The sequence below is a fragment of the Lycium barbarum genome, chromosome 8, assembly GCF_019175385.1.
Source record: "Lycium barbarum isolate Lr01 chromosome 8, ASM1917538v2, whole genome shotgun sequence".
NCBI lineage: Eukaryota > Viridiplantae > Streptophyta > Magnoliopsida > Solanales > Solanaceae > Lycium > Lycium barbarum.
The window spans coordinates 67,401,613-67,408,266 of record NC_083344.1 but is presented as its reverse complement, the minus strand read 5'-3'; positions in this window follow the sequence as shown (position 1 = coordinate 67,408,266).

Below are 6,654 nucleotides of genomic sequence, written 5' to 3'. Positions count from 1 at the left end.
GTCATTATCCTACTTTTAGGGGTTGGCTTCTTGAGTTCCAGAATATTTGTAACAGCAAAAATATAAATCTCTCCCTCTTAATATCTGATTTTGGTCCGGATTTATTGTGTTCCTCTTTAGATTTGTTCAATCAAACGATACTCAATATATTGGCATACACGTTTAGTATAAATCATCAATTACTATTTAGATTATTCATAGCTGATCCTACTCCATTTTCTCTCAATCAAAATAGATTAAAGTTCAACCACATATCCTATACCTCACTCATAAATTTAATTGATTATCCAAATTCGGGGTAAACAATTTGGCGCCCACCGTGGGGCTAGGATAATAGTGGTCTTTGATCTTGATCTCTATCTTACCCATCAGAATCAAAAATATTTTTTGTTCGTCTCTATAAAAACGGACCAAATGGTTAACAGTGGACAATCTGGTCACGTCAACAACAACGAGATTGTGGCCGAAAATGAAGATAGCGGGCCACGAGGATTACCAGCAAACCCTGCTGACCCGAACCCTGTTAATTCAAAGGAGGGCCTCAATCGGCAAAACACCGTGAACCAGGAGAATGCCGCCCAGCCGGCCACCGATCCTTTAAATACTCACAATTCAATTACTTTGTCCCGGACACAGGGCCGGAACGAACCGGATACCCCGAATGATAATATTGACTTACGTTTAATTTTTGAAATGTTGCAGGAACAGAGAGCAGCGATTGCCGAACAAGGAATCGCAATAGCCCAGTTGCAAAACAAAAGAGATAAAACGACCCCGGAGAAGGCGAAGGGTGTTGCTGAACCCAGAAGGGATGAGGCACGGATGGTTGAGAGCAATGGGTTCGGAGTCGGTTCATCCACCGAGGTTCTGAGAATGCTCGAAACATTGGCAAAGCGGGTAGACTCGACCGAAAAGAGGGTGGAAACATATAACTCTCGGGTGGATCAAATACCGGGGGCTCTGCCTATTCTGAAAGGACCGGATTCGAAGAGATACATTTCAAGGCCTTTTCCTCTGAGCGCGGCTCCAAAATTGATCCCGAAGAGGTTCAAGATGCCGGATATCCAGAAATATGACGGCACAACGGACCCTCAGGAACACGTGACTTCATACACCTGCGCTATAAAAGGCAATGATATGGAAGAGGATGAAATTGAGTCCGTGTTGCTAAAAAAGTTCGGGGAAACTCTGTCAAAGGGAGCGTTGACTTGGTATGACCATCTGCCCGAGCATTCGATCACTTCCTTCGAAATGCTCGCCGATGCTTTCATAAAAGCTCATGCTGGTGCCAAAAAAGTGCAGGCCTGTAAGGCAGATATTTTCCGTATAGCCCAAAGAGACGATGAGTTACTACGTGAATTTGTCAACCGATTCCAAAGGGAACGAATGGAGCTCCCTCCGGTTCCGGAGGAATGGGCCGCACAAGCTTTCACAAAGGGGCTCAATCATCGGAGCTCGACGGCTTCGTTCAAATTAAAGGAAAACTTGCTGGAGTACGAGGTTGTGACCTGGGCGGATGTTCATAACCGATACGAGTCAAAGATTCGGGTGGAGGATGACCAACTCGAGCTTCCCCCGGGGCTCGTAAATATGAACAAAAGGTTGGAGAGACCAAGGAAGAATTACGAACTGGAGGCCAGATCATCGAGGGAAAGGTATCGGCCATATTCTCATTCGGAAAAACCAAGTTTCAGGTCGGAAAAATCAAGGGTTGGCCCGAGTCATTTCTCTGGTCGGGGTGATAAACGGGTCGAGCGCCCATCGAACAGTCGAGGTCTCTCGTTCAGGAGCGATGCCGGAAGCTCGGCCGGCAACAAAGACTTGCCAAGGATATCGGAGTAGAACTTCAATGTCAACACTTCGGACCTCGTCTCGGCTATTGGCCGTATCGCGGATGTAAAATGGCTGAGACCACTAAGGTCAGACCCGGGTCAACGGGACTCGAACGTGATGTGTGAATATCATAAAACCCATGAACACAGAACTGAGGATTGTCGCCAGCTAAGAGAGGAGGTAGCTCGGTTACTGAAGAATGGCCATCTCCGAGAATTGCTAAGTGAACGAGCCAAAGGTCACTACAAGGAAAGGGAGACTCATAAAAGGGTCGAGCCAGTAGAGCCTTAGCATATAATCAATATGATAATCGGGGGTACCGAAACCTCACGAGGGCCGGTGATGAAACGAACCAAGGTTTCTATTGTGCGTGAGAAGTGCAGCCGGGATTATATACCCGAGGGTTCCATCTCTTTCAGCAACGAGGACACAGAAGGCATCATTCAACCGCACAATGATGCATTGATAATCTCTATTCTAATTTTTAAAACTCAAATTAAATGTATTTTGATTGACCCAGGTAGCTCAGCCAACATCATCCGGTGGAGAGTGGTCGAACAGCTAAGGCTACTTGATCAGATCGTACCGGTAGCCCGGGTACTCAGCGGGTTCAACATGGCGAGCGAAACCACAAAGGGGGAAATCTCATTGCCGGTAAACATCGATGGCACTATCCAGCAAACGATGTTCTATGTAATCGAAGGAGATATGAAGTATAATGCATTGCTGGGTAGACCTTGGATACATAGCATGAGGGCCGTGCCGTCGACATTGCATCAGCTGCTGAAATTCCCGACCCCGGAGGGGATGAAAACCATCCGAGGTGAACAACCTGCTGCAAGGGAGATGTTCACGGTCGAGGAAGTGACAGCTCAGCCCAAAAAATCGGATCAAAAGGAAGAAGATTCAACCAGGGGAAAGGACACCAAATAGCAATCAAAGCACACAGGGTTGGATCCAGGGTATGAAGCAGATGATTTCGGTGTACCCAGATCATTCGTCATGCCGGATGACTCGGATGCAACCAAGTCAACAGTAGAGGAGCTAGAGCAGATCATCTTGTTCGAATATCTACCGGACAGAAAGGTATACCTGGGCACGTGGTTAACCTCGGAGCTCAGGAACAAGTTAATTGAATTTCTTCGAGCTAATGCCGATTGCTTCGCATGGTCCCATATAGATATGACAGGTGTGCCACCGGAAGTAACAACTCACAAGCTCAGCTTAGACGGGAGGTTTCCCCCGGTTAAGCAGAAGAGAAAGCCCATGGCAGAGGCAAAACACGCATTCGTAAAGGATGAGGTAACGAAGCTTTTAAAAATAGGCTCTATCCGGGAGGTAAAATACCTGGACTGGCTAGCTAACGTAGTAGTGGTGCCAAAAAAAGGTAATAAATTTCGAATGTGCGTTGATTATAAGGATCTAAACAAAGCATGCCCGAAAGATTCATTTCCATTGCCTCACATCGATAGAATGATCGATGCGACGGCCGGGCATGAGATGTTAAGTTTTCTCGATGCTTACTCCGGGTATAACCAAATCCGGATGCACTCGGATGATCAAGAGAAAACATCCTTTATTACCTGATATGGGACTTACTGTTACAATGTCATGCCTTTTGGATTAAAAAATGTCGGTGCAACTTACCAACGCCTAGTTAATAGGATGTTCGAAGAACAAATAGGGAAAACAATAGAAGTTTATATTGATGACATGGTGGTCAAGTCCCTGGAAACAGAGGACCATTTAAAGAATTTGCAGGAAACCTTCGATGTACTCCGCAAGTATAACATGAATCTCAACTCGGAAAAATGTGCCTTCGGTGTTCGGTCTGGCAAATTTTTGGGTTTCATGGTGTCAAACCGGGGTATTGAAATCAACCCGGAAAAGATCAAGGCAACGAGGATATTGAGGTGGTGAATAACGTCAAAGGAGTGTAGAGGCTCACCGGAAGGATAGCGGCGCTGAGTCGTTTCATATCGAGGTCCTCGGACAAGAGTCACCGCTTCTTCTCCTTACTGAGGAAGAAGAACGACTTCGTTTAGACGCCGGAGTGTCAAAGAGCTTTACAAGAATTAAAAAAATACTTGTCCAGCCCACCGCTGTTGCACACACCAAAAGCGGATGAGCAGCCTTTTTCTCTACCTTGCTGTCTCCGAGGTAGCGGTAAGTGGCGTTTTGGTCCGAGAAGAATCAGGTACATAATTCCCTATATGTTATGTAAGTAGAACTTTGGGGGATGTGGAGACCCGTTATCCCTACTTGGAAAAATTGGCATTGGCATTGGTAAGTGCCTCTAGAAAGCTGAAGCCTTACTTTCAATGTCATCCGATATGTGTAGTGACTACTTATCCCTTAAAAAACATCATGCATAAATCAGAATTATCGGGTAGATTAACTAAATGGGTCGTAGAAATTAGCGGATATGATATCGAATACAAGCCCCGTACGGCTATCAAGTCCCAGATCTTGGCCGATTTTGTGGCAAACTTCACCCCGGCTATGGTCTCCGAGGTTGAGAAAGAATTTCTGCTAACCTCGGGAAAAGCTTCGGGTATTTGGTCGCTACACACGGACGGAGCCTCGAACCTTAAAGGTTCCGGGCTAAGAATCGTCCTTAGAACCCCGGCCGGGAATGCCGTTCGACAATCCATTAGAACTGTTAAATTGACTAACAATGAAGCCGAGTATGAGGCTATGATTGCAGGTTTGGAGTTATCCCGGAGTATGGGGGTTGAAATAATCGAGGCAAAGTGCGATTCTCTTTTGGTCGTTAACCAGGTGAATGGCGTCTACGAGGTCAAGGACGAACGGATGCAAAGGTATCTGGAAAAAATCCAAGTGACACTTCACCGGTTTAAAGAGTGGACCATGCAGCATGTACCGAGGGAGCAGAACAGCGAAGCCGATGCATTGGCCAATTTGGGATCTTCAGTCGAAGGGGAAGAGATCAACCCCGGGACTATGGTGCACTTGATGAATTCGGCGATAGAAAACGGACATGCTGAAATAAACACAATGGGTTTAACTTGGGATTGGCGCAACAAGTACATCGACTACTTACGAGATGGAAAGCTCCCGAGTGACCCAAAAGAATCACGGTCACTAAGGACAAAAGTTACGCGTTTCTGCTTGGTAGACGACCAACTGTATCGACGGTCTTTCTTTGGACCCCTGGCCAAGTGTCTGGGTCCCGGAGAAACGGAGTATGTGATGAGAGAGGCGCACGAGGGGACCTGCGGCAACCACTCCGGTGCTGAAGCCCTAGTCCGAAAGATTATCAGAGCCGGTTATTACTAGAACCGGATGGAGGAAGATTCGAAGAATTTTGTCCGGAAATGCGACGGGTGTCAAAGACATGCCCCGATGATTCATCAGCCCGGGGAGTTTCTGCATTCGGTTGTATCACCTTGGCCTTTCATGAAGTGGGGGAATGGACATCGTTGGTCCACTGCCATGGGCACCGGGTAAAGCCCGTTTTATTCTGTTTATGACTGACTATTTCTCCAAATGGGTTGAAGCGCAGGCCTTCGAAAAAATTAGAGAGAAGGAAGTCATTGATTTCATATGGGACCATATCATATACCGTTTCGGTATCCCGGCCGAGATAACTTGTGATAATGGTCCTCAGTTCGTGGGCGGCAAAGTCAATGATTTTCTCGAGGGGTTGAAGATCAAGAAAATCGTATCAACTCCATACCACCCGTGTGCGAACGGACAGGCGGAATCCACGAATAAAACAATAATTCAAAATCTGAGGAAAAGACTTGAAGCGTCAAAGCACCACTGGAGGGAAATACTACCGGAGGTATTATGGGCTTACAGAACCACATCGAAATTGAGTACGGGGGAAACACCTTTCTTGTTGGTCTATGGGGCCGAAGCCCTCATTCCTGTAGAAGTTGGTGAACCGAGTCTCCGGTTCAGGTATACCACCGAGGAGTCAAACGAGGAGGCCATGGCCGTAAAACTCGATCTCGCGGATGAACTTCGCGAAAACGCGTTGGTCCGTATTGCAGCTCAGAAGCAGAGAATGGAGAGGTACTATAATCGGAGAGCCAATTTTCGGCATTTCCAAGTTGGGGACTTGGTGCTTCGGAAAGTTACCTTAAACACCAAGAATCCCAACGAAGGAAAATTGGGTCCGAACTGGGAAGGACCGTACAAGATAACCGAGGTAACGGGCAAAGGATCGTATCAGCTGGAATCCATGGACGGACAACGGTTGCGCAATAACTCGAATGTCGCTCATTTGAAGAGATACTACTGCTAAGGTATGTACACCTCGTGTTTTACTGTTAACCCTTTTTATTTTTTTCAGGAAGTAGCGGATAAAGCTAGAATCTAGGTCTGAAAACACGTGTTGCACTCTTTTCCTTAGTACGGTTTTGTCCCAAAATGGGTTTTCTGACAAGGTTTTTAATGAGGCAATAAGTACAACGTGTTACTTGACAAAGATAAGGACCAACGCCCGGAAACTCGGGCTTACGGCCTACGAATGGGGGCTTAATAGCGCTTACCCGATCTTGCAGCTCGGATAAGCGCTAGGGAACTATTATACCCCGGTTAGTTGAAAACGGAGGAGCTCAACAAATCAAAATCGGACCTTCTATATTAGGTTTCGATGTAAGGACCAAACGATCAGAATGAACTGTGTCCACACAATATTTGCTACGGCAAAACCAAGACGGACCTTTTGCATTAGGTTTCGATGTAAGGACCAAACGATCAGAATGAATCGTGTCCATTTAGTATTTTCCACGGCAAAAGCAGAAGGAAAATTCTCATATCATGTATGTACAAAATGCTTGCAATACAAAA